Consider the following 16,678-nt stretch of genomic DNA (forward strand, 5'->3'; position numbering starts at 1 on the left):
AACAAACCCAACTCGAACCTTCTCAAATCACAACACAACCTACCCAACCAACCTCATCCATGTTCACTTCATCAGTATTCAGCTCACCAATACAAACAACAAGCTTATGGAGCAAAACCGTTATAACTTCCCCAACCCAAACCGTCACACCATTTATGACACAACCAACACCACCCACCACTACAACTTCACCAATCATTACCCAACCCATCTCCCTACCTTTGCCAACAACCTCACCACCCATAATGTTCCCCACCATCCACCATTATCTCACCCAAACCCATTGCCCGAGGAATGTCTTCGACACCTCCAGTGTACGCCGATCCTATCCTCGATAGGATCGTCGCACTGGAGGAATCCAACGCTAAGGGGCGGAGCGAGAAATTGTGCTCCTCAAGTTTATTAAAGAAATGAAACAGAAGGCGTTGGAGGATAAGGAAGAGAAAGCGGCTTTGAGGGAAAGGATAAGGGTGTTGGAAGAGCAAAAGGAAGCAAGCGATGCACTTGCTGAAAATCAGAGATTATTGACCAACACCTTCCACACCCGAATCCAGAATTTGCAAGCCCTAATGAACTGTGAAGCCTCTGAAAACGCTAATCTGAGAGCAGGCCATTCAAGACTTGGAGATAGGCTGACTACACTTGAAAGAGACTTACCAAGTGCTAGTGCTCTCAGATCTAGTGTAAACAAGAAGATCGAAGATGCAACGAGAAGGTGGGATGTTGAGAAAGAAGCCACAAACTCCAGAGTTACAAATTTGGAAAATCAGCTTGCTTCATCCGCCTCTCTTGATACACTGCAAACAGAGATGGAGGCTATACAAGAAAAGATAAAGGAGCAAGATCGTCTAAATGAGCTACAACTCAAGACGAATGAAGACATGGTGAGTAAGTATCAGGCGGCCTCAGACCTTATGGGCATTCAAGAAGATGAATTTCATGGTCTGGAGGATAGGCTAGACACAGTGTTTGGGGCTTGGAGAAGGTCTGGTGAGACTTCTCAAGTCGGTGGTTTATAGCCTACCGCAGGTCCATCTGTGACTATGCGAGGAGTTCAGGCTGTAGTATCTAAAGGTGAGGAAACTGTTGGTCAATTAGTACAACAGGGCGGCCAATTTAGCGGTGTTGGTGGTGGAAATGATGGTGATGACGAAGATGAGAAAGAGGGTGATGATGACGATGATGAAGTTCATGATAGCTTCGATGATGATGACGATAGTGATGATGAGGGCGGAGACGATGGAAACGGAGGAGCCGGTGCAGCAGGAGGTGTAGGTGGAGATAACACTCAATCACCTCCACACACTCAATATGAAGTTCAAGACCCTGCTACTCAAGACTCGGCTGGCAAAGTCAAGGAGCACGATACACAGATCACTGACATGTATAAAGATTTATTTCCTGATGACTTTGCATGTGTTATGGATGACTTTATTGAAGCAGGAATGAACTTGGAGCATCTTATTGATCAGAATATAGAGGCAAGGGTTGAAGATGACTACATCAACTACTCACCCAATCCCGACACTCCGCCTGATCAAGTTCAAGGTTCAGAAACTCCTATTGCCGACCCAGTCTCTAATCCAACAGCCGACTTGACACAGGAACCACCTAAGAAGAAGAGAAAGACGCACATTGTGTCAAGTCGTGCGTGTGCCCGCCTGCTCAATTACCCTTATCATGACGATTTGCTGATCGTTTATGCAAAGTATGATAAGAGGAATAGTGTCTGGGCCATCAGACGATATAGTGGCGATCTAATCTATCTCAACCACCATGAGTTGAAGTCGCTACCAGAGCTTGACATCAATTATCTCCGACAAGGTCTAGGCCACGGTGCAGTTGGGAGTACGTTAGAAAGCTGGGTCCCAGACTATCTCCATCGTCAATCAAGGGTGAGCTACAAAGATTTTGAGCCGAATAAGGGTCGCAAATACAAGAACCCAAAGGAGATAGATCCAGCTATCGGAGAGCCTTGCACCATGTGGAGATACAGGGCACCGAAAGACTGTCACGTGATTTATCACGGCGAGCCTTATCTTCCCAACACTCTCAGAGATTTCATTGACTGGGAGTTTGATAATAAAACCGGTGAGGCCGTCATCCACTGCCGTGATATGCACGAGATTCGAGTGTTTGACGAGCATGAGCTTATGGGTCTACACATTGAAGATGTGAAGAAGCTCCTCCACAAGCCACTGGGAACCGTCGAGGACTTGGGACGTTAGAATACAGACCGGATAGTTGAAGCCTTCAACAAGTTCGTCCGTAGACTTGTTGAACTTCCACTATCCGAGGACGAATGCTTGGTTTACGACACTTACAGGTTCCAATACTAAAGACTAGAGGGAGATTGTTAGGTCCCTTTTTGTTTATATTAGTCTTTTGTATTGGTGATTATGTAATGGGCCATTTTGTTTACTTTGTGTATTGTAGGCCCAAGAGAAAAAGTGTAAAGAAGCCCATTGGGCATTCGATGTATCCTACTTCTCATGCATGCTTCCCTATAAATAGGAAGCATGCCATGAGAAATAAAGTTGTTGAAGTTCAAAAGAAAAACCTTTTGTTAATACACTCTCTCATTTTCTCTCGGCTCTCTCTCTCCTTCTCTCAAACCATTAGAAAATAACATCTCAAGATCCGAGACTGCTTAGGTGGCTTAGTGTGATTTCCGCTAGCACTAAGTTAGGTTGATCCAAAGACGTTGTTAGATCTACCCGACTGAGGACCTACACCAGTCGATCGACCTAGAAGCCCTAGCGACTTCTGCAACCTAGAATAGGTGGATCAACCATAAAGTTTCTACACTTCGCTAAAGTAACACACAAGATAAAGAAACAAAGTCCACGGTTGATGCTACAACATCAACACATCAACCGTCTGAATCCTAATTCAAAACCAATACAAACTACATCAGAGCACCACGTTGAACCACCCATTGACTGCCCAATGGCCATAAAAATTAAACGATTCAACGCAAAGAAGAAGCACAATCAATGTTATGGCCAACTGTTAATTGACCTTCAAAACTTTGCATAACGGTGGATTGACCATAATACGTGTTGTCAAGATCGAGAAAGCCAAGATTGATTTCAGTAGAGATTTGATATTTTGATTCTTTTCTTTTAGATGTTTATACTATTTCTTTTGTAATCATGTCTAAGTATTGGTGTTTTTATTTACTGTTAGTTGGAAGTTAGAACCCATTCATCAAACTTTGTTCAAACAGGAAAGACAAAACATAAAAGATTAAAGGTGCTACACAAAGAAACATCTACAAAAAGCAGGCTGCAACATTATAGTCAATAAATTCAGTTTCTGAAACACCCATTATGATATGAAGCGGTGCACCTCATGAAGTAGGAACTGTAAGATGCGGCTGATCATGAAGCAATAGAGTTTCCATGTAAGGCTGCACGGAATATGTATATGAAACTCCATCAAAACCAAGATTATCCATTTGATTTGATAGTGGCTCATAGATAACAAGTTCACCACGATCATCTTCTATAAGTTCAATTATAGGTTCACCACTCCTAAATCCCATTATATGTGCTTCATCTTCTGTGTTAACATTGAAGGTGTATATTTGGCTCTTCAGCAAATTCAATTATAACAAGAGACCCCCTTTGCTTAGATAAGGTAAGAAAACGTTGAGACTGGGCTAACCCATTTGGAAGGTTTATTTCTCCAAATTCTTTTCTAGTAATATCAAATGAAAAAATCAGTTCACGAGGTCCACCACATGCGGTCATCCGATCGGTTGCAAGCCAATACACAATCCCATCTATTGCTACCGAATAGCACATATGCTCCTCATTATGGAAGTAAACCGATTTACGAGGGAGATTTCGGTCTAGACTTCTCCACACCCCTGTGCTTAACCTAAAAACATCGACTTGAAAAGGGATATTTCTTATTCTTTTCAATTTAGCGCGACACTCAGCATATGTTATCTTCACCATCTTAGGGTCCTTAGTAACTAGACAAACCCCAAAACCTAAAACAGTATCATAAATCTTCCCATCTGCCACATTAGGCACGACAACGTCATACGCTCTTCTAATTGATGGGTTCCAAAGAACAGCCCTGCCCCCAACTTCAGCAACAGCGTAGAAACACAATAATCCGTGACAACAGCCGATTATATAATAATATCCATGGGGGGAGGAGTCATTGAAACTCTGTTTAGGGGGAAAGTATGATTATCAGCAACTGAGATATCTTGATTTATAATCAGAAGCTCGATATCTTACAAATATATGTTTCTGTTGGGAGCTATAGCGCGTAACAAACTTGGAGGTATCTATCAAAGACTTCCATGTCTTCGAAACGGATCGGAATTGAACCAGTGATTCGACAGGAAGCCTTTTCATGATTTCCACTTGGATTTCAAATGGGATGTGGTCTGACATTTGGACTTTGACAACCAGAAAGATCCTCTAGCCCTTCAAACCTATATTCACCAAAGAATCAGATCAAGAACCCTAATTGAAAGAACAAATTACAGTGCTTTCTTCAAAAAACACTCAAAATTAAAGTTTATTGAGAGAGAGATTAACTTACTGGCTGATTCAAAATTTGAGTAACACCAAAGGAAAATAAAAACCTTAATTAACGAAATACGATGTCTAACAGATTTTAAATTCAACGAAGGCCCTGTATCAAATTAATAATTCTACGAACGAAATAAAAGGCTTCATACATGAATCAGAAAAGCCAGAAAATAATACAACTGGGGAGAAAATCGAAAATTCATAATGATTTGATAATAATACCTTTGAATCGATATCTGAAATCGAGGTTGAAAGATAGATTTGATTGTCAGGAATGTCTACAGTGGCGTGGTTAAAGACTTGGGAGTGATCTTTATGGTTTCAAGTTATAAGTTATGACACATGGGGTTTTTCTCAAGGTGGTTGTGGTGGGTTTGTGGTTTCGGCCTTCGGGATAAGTTATACCTGAAACGTAAAAATCAGACGGTTAATATCATGTCTAAGAAAAACTCATTCGGGTAGATTTTGTTGAGCCCATTTTGTTGTATTAAGTCTTTTGTATTTATCTATGTGTTTCGTGTTTGTATGTTATGCTTCCGTTTCCTTGTTTGTCTATATTTGGTCCCAAGGCCTTGTAAACAAAAGCCCAATCGGCCGTTAATAATAGAAGGGTGCATGGCATGGCATGCCTTCATCTGTAAAAGGTGAAGCATGGCCATGCATACAACCACCTTTTGCAAGAATACTCTCTCTCTTTCAACTTTATCTCTTACGCTCTGTTCCCGAGTCTCATTTAAAGAGGAGAGGGGAAGGAAATGATGGGAAAAGGTGATAAAAGCATGTTCTAGAGAATTTTTTAAGGAGAGGAGAAGGGGGGAGGTTGGAAAATTGAAATGTATATTCATCTTCCTAAATTGGAGAGATTAGGAGAGAAAACCGTATCAATTCCTAAATTACCCTCAAAACTATTATTTAATTAAACACGATTGTCTCACATTTCTCCATACTACAACCGTTTTTTTTTTTTGCGCTAACCTACATTTTTTTTGCGCAAACATACATCTGCAAAGCAATTGAACATCTCATCATCTTCTTAGAATCGAACTTCATCCTGAATCAGGTTAGCTTTCTTCCTAATCGTTTTCCATGTTTTGCCCTAGTTACAAACATCTGATAATATATATTCAAGTTATCGAATTAATATAATTTTATCTAATTGACATAGAATGCAACATGAAGTTTTTAAATCTTTCATAGTAATGCTTGCTGTTAGTAAATCTTTATTTGTTTGTCAAAATATTAATGCTTCCAAGGCCTGTGAACTGAAGCTCAGTTGTTCCAAAAGTGAATGAAGTATGAATGTATTAGATGGATAATAGCATAATAAAATTTATACAATAAGCAAACATATACAAATTTTGGAAATTGTGGCCAAAAGCAACCTGGTACTTTGATATGCAAGTTCATTCAGTTGCACATATTAATACCCAAAAAGCAAAAGTTGATGCTAGTTATTTTAACATGTTATATAGAAATTTTTAACATTGCACCCTACCATATATCATAGGAGTCTAGAATAATGCCCGTAAGATAGCCCCCCCCCCCCCCCCCCCCCGGTTTTCAACATAGATACATTATGAACAAGTCTTTGTATTTTCTCTTGGTTTTTAATTATTTATTTTGCCATTCGTAGTAGTTGCTTTCATTGTGTTAAATATATGTTTTGTTTTTCTTTTTAAAGTGAATTTTGGCACTTTGCTATGGATGATTAAATACTCTGTATGATTCATGTTGTGCAAGCTAAACAATTGCAAGTAGTTAGCTTAATTTTCTTATTGGTATCTTTCATTACACGACATAGATTGTCTACCAAAAAACATGCTAATATACCTACAAGAGATGTAATTTTACAACGACGATATGTACGAGAAGAGATGCTACATGACCTTTCAAATAGTGGTAAATGTCGTGAATTTATTCGTATGAGTGAGAGAGCTTATATGACATTGTGTAATATCTTAAAGCATGACGGTGGTCTTCGACATACTCAACGAATGTCCATTGAAGAGCAAGTTGCAAGATTTTTGCATATTGTAGGTAATGACATGAGAAATAGGTTAGCCTCTTGGATATACCGTCGTTCTAGATCAACAACCAGGCGGTGCTTCCATAAAGTTCTACGAGCTATTATATCATTAGAAAGTCATTATATTCAACAACCTAAAGGTGATATTGTCCCAAAAGAAATTCAAGAAAAAAAGAGATTTTATCATTTTTTTCAAGGATTGCATAGGGCCAATTCACGGAACACATGTTCATGTCAAAGTACCAAACAAAGATGCCGCTAGATATCATGGTCGTAAAGGATACCCGACAATAAATGTTTTAGCAGCTTGTACATTTGACTTAAAGTTTACATATATCTTAACCGGTTGGGAGGGGATTGCGTCAGACTCGAGAATTATAAAGAATGCACTTAGTATAGATGATAAACTAAGAATTCCTACAGGTAATTTCTAAAAACTAAATTTACTCAATTGTTATAATATTTTAGAGTAATACTAATCACAATTTAATTATAGGTAAATATTGTTTACTTGATGGGGGTTTGCCTCATTCAAGCTCACTAATGACACCATATAAAGGCGTTAGGTATCACTTGAAAGAGTACTCCACCTGTGCCCCCTGAGAACTCAAAGGAGTTGCTTAACCTTCGTCATGCGTCATTACGTAACGCAATTGAACGAGTATTCGGTGTTTTAAAAAAAGGTTTCCTATCATTAGAAGTACAGCCGAACCATTTTACTCTTGTCAAACACAGTTAGACATCTTTTTGGCATGTTGTATTTTACACAACTTTTTACTAGAAGAAGATCGAGACAAAGATCTTGAAGAGGAAGTCTTACATGAGGTGTTAAATGGACCAGTTGAGGAAGAGCGCCATAGTACTAGAGGCATATGAGAGAGTAGTACTGAAGCAGACCAATTAAGGAACTCAGTTGCAAATCAAATGTGGACTAACTATTTGATGTTACAAGAAGATGAAACAAATATGTCAAATTAGTTTTAGAATAGTACATTAGAGTAGTTCATTTTGGAAATGTATTGATTGGTGTTTGAAATTATTTATGCTATTTGGTTTTTGTATTATTAGTTACTATTACATTTATCAATTGCAAGTTTTTAATTATTCTAACAATGTATTCTCCTGGAATTTGTATTATTAACTATTATTACATTTACCAATTGTAAGTTATCATGAGCAAACATGACGCAAGTTAAAATACTAGTGAGAAAGAAAACTTATGTGGACAGAAACTATGGATAATGCGTTCATAAAATCCATGATAACATAGCAGATAAACGGTTATAGGATTGGTGGAAATTTCACTCCACAAGCATACAAAATGTGGTTGCAGAGCTTAGCACAAATCTTCAAATGACATTTACCAAAAGTCATTTGTAGAATCATTTAAAAACGTTGAAAAGTCTTTTTTCTACCTGGTATGATATGTTTAACGAAACTTCATTAAGTGGGTTCTCATGGAATCCTGAAACTCAACTAATTGAAACGGAGGATGAAGTCTGGAAAACACTAATAGAAGTAAGTGTTTTAATTAATTACTTGAATATTCCGATTATCATTTATTATACTAATTATCTTGATTTTGTTAAATAGTCAAAGCCAAAAGTTGCAACGTTGAAGACGAAGAAAGTCACAAACTATCATGAAATGCTAGATTTATTTGCAAAGGATAGGACATCCGGCGCACAAGCTGGAAATGCTAAAGAAAGAAATGGCCGATTGTAGAAGGATGATGGCAGTAACACAGAAACACCTCCAGAACTAGATGAATTCTTAGCTGCCAATGATATAATTCTAGTGAGCCAATACAATCTTGATGATGATGTTCATATGGTTGATCTTACATCTTCTCTACCTGATCAGTCTTCAAGTGCAAAGAAATATAAGAGTAGAAAAAGAAAAATCGAACAAGAAGATGATGGTTTAGCCTCAATGTTTATGAATAGTGTTGGGAGTGTGGCTAATGTGCTGAAGGTAATAAAATTATTTAAAAGATCAATAAAATACTTGAAAGAGTTAATCATTACGAGTAGATGGGTGATGAAATTATTAAAGAATTGGAACCAATGGGGTGTTTGGGACCTGATGAAATACCACTGGCTTTCAATTATTTGGTGGAGAATCAAGCTAAAGCAAGATCATTATTTAGTTGTTCTCATAATATACGATTGTGTTTGCTAAAAGGTATGATGGGTTTAGGTTATTAAAGGAGATAAGAATGCATTTATCTAGTAAAGTTTATGATTATGTTTGATATCTTGGTACATTTATGACCTTTTTATTTATTTCTTGTTTATACACTCAACCAAATATACACCCTGAATCACATAATCGGTCTTCAAAGTTTGTTTTTCTGGCAAGCCATGTTCATCGTCAAACCATAACGTTACCAGGTATTTTAGATATGTTTTTGAATCATATTAAGTCAGAAAACAAAACCCCCAACTTAATTATAACAAACACAAAAGGAATTGATTTACTTAGAACCTAGGGTTTTATAATAAAGAAGATGATCTTGTAATATAATACATATATTTTTGTTTCTGATGTCTATAACAACCTACAAGCTTGACCATCTGGTTAAGTCGTATTGGTGTGAATCCTAAGACCCGGGTTCGAACCCGAGTCAGCGCATTTTAATTCCTTTATTTTTAATCATTTTTCCTTTATGTTAATAATCAATTTAATTCATTAAAAATCATTATATATCAAATAAAATTATTTTATAAATTAATTTTACTAGTTTCATACAAAAAAACAAACAACTTGTCATATTCGTTAAGTATATTGAAAACCGTTAATATTATACTTTAATAGTTTCTTTTCGTTAAACTTGATAATACGCCAACATAGTTGTTTCGAGATAAAATTAGACCGATAAAAAAAAATCCATGGCCATAAATAATTCTTAATTAATTTTGCCAATTTTCATCTAAAAAGAAAACCAACCTTTTTTTTCATCAAGTTCTCGAAACTCGATTAATATTATGATATTATATTTTCTCATTTCAACTTAAACGTTATAATTCGTTAGCATAATCATTTTCAACTTAAAACTATCGCTAAAATCTGTATTTCGCAAATATTATATTTCTCTTAATAGTGTTCAATTATTATTCAAATGTTAGTTAAAATAATATTTAATTAATTTAAAACATTAAAATTCCGTTAAAACTTAAAAATAATATTATATTATGAAATGCTATAAAATACATCAGAATGGCAAAAACCAAATTAATTTAACTTTTACAATCCCGTTAGTTCGATTTCGTTTTTGTTTTAATTATAGTTCTTGAAGTTCGGATGCTTCGGTTTCGTTTTTGTGCTTTCGGCTTTTATTACAAGTTTATCTTCGATTTCAAGGTGAGTTTCTCACACCCTATTTACTCTTTTATTACTTTTGGGGGTAGCATATTTATCCTACAAACTCAAAGTATTTATGATTTCGTTTAAAAACTACAGTTGACTTGTGTGTTTACTTGATTAGTTGCTCAAACTTACTTGCATGTGGTAGCCTCAAGAAGTATGATCATACGCCCCCCTTTGCACTCAGGATCATTTTGTTTTGAGTGGAAAAGGGCCTCATTATCCGAGTACGTTTGTTGTCCCCAACTGGAAAGAACCTCACTTGCGCGATTATCCGAGCACGTTGGCTGTTACCAACTGGAAAGGACATTACTTTCTCGATTACACTTGTTCATGGAATTGTATGGTTTTTACGTATTTATCAAACTGTGTGAACTCACCAACTATTCATATAGTTGACATTATTTTATACATATGATACATGTACCATTATTAGCGGATGATGCCACGACAAAGACACTAGACTTAGGTTATTTAAACAAAGGAACAAAATGTTTTGTTTATTTGGTTTTCTTTTATTGAATGTATATTTCTTTCTTGAACTTGTGTACTTGAAGCCTTGAATGAATTAATGATAACGTTGTCACTTAATAGTGTCACATGTGTTTTGAACAATCTGCACGTCACACTCGGGCGTTTTCGCTTAAGTCGGGGTGTTACACTTACCATTCCCATACTTGCCACTACCCCAACCGAACGACAACCGAAACCCAAACCTTGACATTAACCTAACTGACCTACCAAACCCAAACAATCACCATGCCTATCTAATCAACCACCTAAACTACCCCATCATTCACTCCTCCCTCAACCACTAGACCTCTAATCCTAACCCCAACCCCTATGTCCAGTGGAAAGTATAGAAAGTCTCCCGTGTTCATAGATCATGTCCTCGAGAGGATTATGGCATTGGAAGAATCAAACAAAAAGAGGGCGGAGCGGGAGAAGGTGATGATGAATTTTAGTAGAAAACAAAATAAGAAGATGGAGGAAATTAAGACTGAGAAGGCTGTGGAGAGGGAAAGAATTGAGAGGTTGGAGAAAGAGAAGGCAGCCGATAAGACAAGGTTTCAAGACATGAGACTACGATTGCATCTCTTTAGATGAGGGTAGACAATCTACAAATCTTGTTGAACAATCAGGCTCTGTCAAATGCTGAGAGATCTACTGAGGTTGAAAGATTAGAGGCTCGGGTTGCATTTTTGGAGAAAGATTTCAAGTCCTCGGGTAATATTGAAGATAATTTAAGGACCGAGATCACCCAGCTGAAGGCTGAGATTGAAAGGTGAAGGCTGAGAACCAGGAGTAGAGTCGATTGAATGAGGCTCAAATCAAAATCAAAGAAGACTCAGTGGGTAAGTACCAGGATGCGTAAGAACTTATGAATATGTTGGATCATGATATGTGTGATCTGAAAATGCGGTTGAAGAGGTTGTTTGGCAGTTGGGATGTAACACCCCGGCCCAGTTAGGGCTGGCGTGTCACTCGATACGGTAATAATAGACATTAAAAACGTTTTCTTTAAAGTCTTAACCATAATTTTAAAATCGCACAACGGTCCAAAAACATTCAAATTAAAGTGCTCGAAAAAATGACAATTAAATAAAGTTGTTTAACTCAAAAGAAATTGTATTAAGTTCCTCCATTTTCAAATTCTAGTCTTTTACTTCTACTCTCTTATCACACATTCCCTTGAGTACCTGTAACAAATACCAGAAAACACAAAACAAAGAAACACGGCTGAGCCAAAAATTGCCCAGTAATGGAGAAAACAATAGCAATAACAATAGACGATGAAGAACAATACGATTCAATGAACGATCAAATGAGAAACCAATAAATTATGTGAGCCAGTAACAGTAACAATATGCTAAACGATCAGTTATGAGTCAGTACAATAACAATCTATCATTGGAAATACCCATGTGAGCCAGTAACAATAACAGTAACAGTATGCACATTATCTGCAGACTAATGCACCAATAATTAAGTGAGATAGGAATGTGGGCACACACACCTAACCATCTCACTCCAGTAACAGTTTACCTAGGATCGATCCATACACCTCTTAGTAATCAGTAAATCAATAAGTGCTCTCGTCGCACAATAATATAGAGACGTTGTGGACTAATCGCTCCGCCATAGATAGAGCACGTCAAAGGTGCCTCGATTGACGCCCTATTTCCCCATAGGTTGATAAATGCTCGGGTATTGAGGTCAAATAAAAGTCAATAACAATGGTCAATGTCGATATAATATGTCTCAATAACAATAAGTCAATGAACAATGGTCTATTTGGAACATGCGATAATGAGTGCAATAAAATATATTTTATCGCATGCATTTCAATTATCAATTTAAAAATAGCAATCTAACAATGTTCAATATATAATGAAACGACTTAATAAGGATGATGGTGACACAATACTATGAAACGGATAAAAAACTATGACACGACTAACAACTCAAGAACCGACATATTACGAAATCAACGACACAATATAACGCTACCAGTGTAAGGCGACGAAAACCCGTACACTATGAGATCGATGAAAACAATATTTACGCTATAATTTAAATACCACAGAATCCGTACCTTAATCGATAAGCCAAATAGCAAAGCAATCTAACTCCTCCGCAATTAACCACAAGAACCTTCGATTGTGGCTACAACGGCGATGTCAGGTTTTGATTTCCAGCAAGCGGCAACGCTTAGACTCTGGCTAATAGAGCGGTGGTTTCAGCCGGCGGTGGGGACGCGTTTTCCGGCGAACAGAGACAGTGGCGGTAATGGTGAAAACGGCAACGAGAAGCGAGTACTTTAGGATTTTTATAATGAATGAGTCGGTTAGGGTGGATAACTAATGTGATCTTTTGATTGTCGAAATCCGTAAATTACGATATTGATTTTCGAAGTTTGAAAACGAAACAATTTGCATGCCTTTGACCAGAAGTTTAGGAAGAGTGATGATGATGGGCTGTACACTCAAATTTCCTTTACAACACATTCCATTTTCTTTTTATTGTTTACTTATTTATTATTATTGTTTTATTATTATTAAATTTCTGATTTCGGTTGCACAAGAATCATCATATTTTGATTTTATTTATGTTACCATATTATTTTATATAAAATACAACTGTAATAAACATTCCTATTATTTTATTGTGTTTCGATGTAACAATATTATGTATTAGTATTATTGAAATTGTTATATTTTCATTATTTAGACTTTTCATTTAATATCAAATGACCAACATTAGAAACATTTAAGGATCCGATATAATCATTTGTCGCAATACTTTATCCTATTTATTATATTAGGGTTTTTTGAATTTTCGTTTGTTACATGGGAAGTCTCTGATAACGAGGAGGTGGGGAAGAAAAAGAAATGACAGTTTGTTTTGGTTAGTCCTGTAGTTAGTGGTTGATGTTGTCTAAAATATATATATATATATATATATATATATATATATATATATATAGGGTTAGGTTAAAATAAAAACCCACTTGAGTTGTGAAAACTCTATAAACTCATTCTCAACCACATGTTTTTAATTAAAGTTTAAATCTTGTGGTCCACAATTAAAGTTAATAAAAAATGTAAACATATATATAACATTTTCTCTTTCCTGAAAACATATATAAAAATTAGTAATAAAATATTAAAAAATAGCAAAAAAAATGTTTTTTTTTATTTTTCGATGTTTTGTATTAAATGTAACAACACATATTACGTGTGTAACAAAAAAAAACGATGTTAAATAGGGTTTTCACGGGTTTTCACAACTCAAGTGGGTTTTCATTTTATACTTCCCCTATATATATATAGATTATAAATATTTCCTACACTTTTAAGTACTTTGAGCTTGATTTTTTATTGAATATTACTCAAGTGGATCATATTCATATTTTAATGGTTTTAAAATGTTAACGAGCTAAATTAGAGTGTTTAAACTTAAGTTGAGATTAATGAGTTAACATGTGGTGCTTAAAACTAATTATATTCAATTGATTTAAAGTTAATGCAATCCATTAGTTTATACTAGTAGAAGTGCCCGCGCGTTGCTGCGGGTTCGCACAAATTATCCTCTCGTATTGGTTTGTAGTGTTTTGTGTGGCATGTAGCAGGTTACCAGTGCTTGCGCACTGCCGCATTAGCATATGGTTTGTTGGGTGTTTTTTTTGCAGTGGCGCTTACTAAACCATTAACGTATTGAATGTGTGTTTGCAGGGATTCAACGGGATTTTGGACGATAGTGGTTGCTATAGAAAAATATTTTGGGTATAGTTTTAAGACACAAAAAATGGTGTACATTATTTGGTTTACCAAATTGTGTACATTTGGGATGTAAGTTTGAAGCCAGTTTGAAAGAGTAATCGGTTTGATACCTATTGGCCAAACTTGACTAATTGTTGAAAAAAGTTACGACAGGTGTCCAACTTTAGAAGGAGCAGTAATATGAGCAAAACCTATGATGGTTTGGCCAACCTAAATTGTTGCAATCTTTTTTGAATTGACAAACATGTTTTTAGCATAATAATCTCATCAAAACCAAATTGTACATTGATATAGGGCCAGGGCGTGACCATACAATGGTGATTCACACAGGCACCAGATATGCTTAGCTCTTGTCTTAAGTTTTGGATTGACGGTAATAAGGATGTAAAATCCGATCCACTCTTTTTTGTTCTCCTAATGCAAAGCATATGCTTTAATTTACAGCAGTAAGAAATGAAGATAAAAATGGAGATGTTGCGTCTCCTAAATCATCCGGAAATGTGACATTAACGGTGCAAATCATCCTAACAAATGATTATACACAAACAATTAAATGAACAGGTTTTTTTTTTGCTCGTGTTAGTTTATGTTCACTTGTTAATAGCATACAAACGAATGCTTGATGAACGTGAACAAACATGAACGATGGGTATAATTAAAAGAAAATATTAGTTTTTTATGAGTGAAGAAAAATTTTCAAACGGGCCGCATGCAATATTATACTACAAAGACAGAGAAAAAAGAGTGTAACCGGGGTGAGCGAGCAGAATCAATTATAAGCATTTAGAAGTTTATTAGAGTTACCTTTAATTTATATTGTATTATTAAAAAAACTATTTTATGTAATCTAACTTCTCCGTGTTCGTTTATGTTCGTAGGTTAATAGTATAAACGAATAATCCATGAACTTGAACGAACATTAATGAGCGAACATGAATTGAAAATAAATGTAATATAATGGGCTTGGAAAATAAACAAATAATACTAACCTAGTGATACTTTATTTCGTAGAATTATTGTATATTGTAATGAGCATAAAAATTTTAAATGAATAATATATAAACAAGCGTAAATGAATGTAAATGGATGAACTATGACAGATACAAATGGACGTAATCAAAAGAAAAATGTTTGTTGGACTATACGGTGGTAAGTTAGCTTATGTTCATTTATTTAATAAGCAAACGAATATAAACGCGTGGCTCGTTCGTTCATTTATGTTCGTGAACGCCCATTTATGTTTTAAATATATGAAAACATTTTTTCCTTCAAATATATTTGCAATGTTAACAAAATATGAAATCAAAAATAACTAGTTTATAGAATTCATTGTAAATGAATTAGTAAAATAAAATGTGGAAAGAATAACCAAATGAATTTAAAAACCGGTCTAATCCCTGGTCTGATTCCTGGTTCAACTATTCGACCCATAACCGACCAACCAAGTATAGTGGCTAAGAAGCACTCAACAAGACCAATAATGGTTTCCGGGCCAACCTTAAATCCCAATATAAGTTCAGCTATCATTACAAACTAAAGCCAACTAAAACCATGAGATGCTATAACATTCCAAAGACACAACTTTATAGGGTATAATTCTAGAGGTACCAAAACCAAGAAACATTCGGACAAGGACTCTTTGAAACAAAACCAAACTGAAAACTCTTCCAAGCATTTTTAAAAGTTCTACCAGTTTTGGTCCATTTTGTTGGATCCTTCATTGACTTAATGCCGATCTTGATAGTAACGTTTGCACCCCTGGTTATAATCTCCTCCATGACCTTTGAATCGGTCAAGGAAATGATTGAATCAAAAACTTCAATTTCTCCAATCCAGTCAAGTTTTCTTTTCATGAGAACCGCAAGGCTAAGCTGTAAACGTGGCGAGTCAAATGATTCAATGCTGCCAATACCGTATAGCACCATGTTTAGTTTGTGTTCTGATTTAGCAATATTAGAAAAACAGTATGTAACTTCAAAATTTAAGGATTTGATCAAGAAAAACAGTAAAAAATTGGGACTTTTCAAGATATTCGATACATATTTGCAACTTTGGCATTAGTTTTAGTTCTCTTTCGGGCCTGTTTCGAGATCAGGAGTCCTATGCGTTTATTCTTGCTGTTCTTTTGCATATTTACGTTTGGGAAATTTTCGTTTCTGGTTCTTGCAACATGGCAAAACGACTGTTCAGTCATCATCTTTGACCACCTTGCGCTAGTCGGTTTCTGCCGAAGCAACCATTGTCTTAATCAAGAAGACCAGAATAATTTGTAACATTCAAAGAACACAAAATTAGAAACACATCAAACTAATATAATATATAATAAACATATCAAGCATCTCTAAGCATTTTGGTCTCAAAAGCCGATGCATACGTGCCTGTGTACAACCTAATAATCTATATAAAGGGCGAGCAGTAACTGGAAACCAATGAACCGAACCAAATTA

The 16,678-nt window shown here is 35.8% G+C and overlaps 1 pseudogene; it reads right to left on the minus strand.

The window, feature by feature from the left end:
• Positions 1-15,829: 15,829 nt before the first annotated feature.
• On the minus strand, positions 15,830-16,471 carry LOC143572211 (protein SENSITIVITY TO RED LIGHT REDUCED 1-like; annotated as a pseudogene).
• Between the last annotated feature and the right edge of the window lie 207 nt (positions 16,472-16,678).

The sequence above is a fragment of the Bidens hawaiensis genome, unplaced genomic scaffold, assembly GCF_021521415.1.
Source record: "Bidens hawaiensis isolate Kalapana, Puna unplaced genomic scaffold, B.hawaiensis_p1.1 tig00025770_1, whole genome shotgun sequence".
In the NCBI taxonomy this organism is placed as follows: domain Eukaryota; kingdom Viridiplantae; phylum Streptophyta; class Magnoliopsida; order Asterales; family Asteraceae; genus Bidens; species Bidens hawaiensis.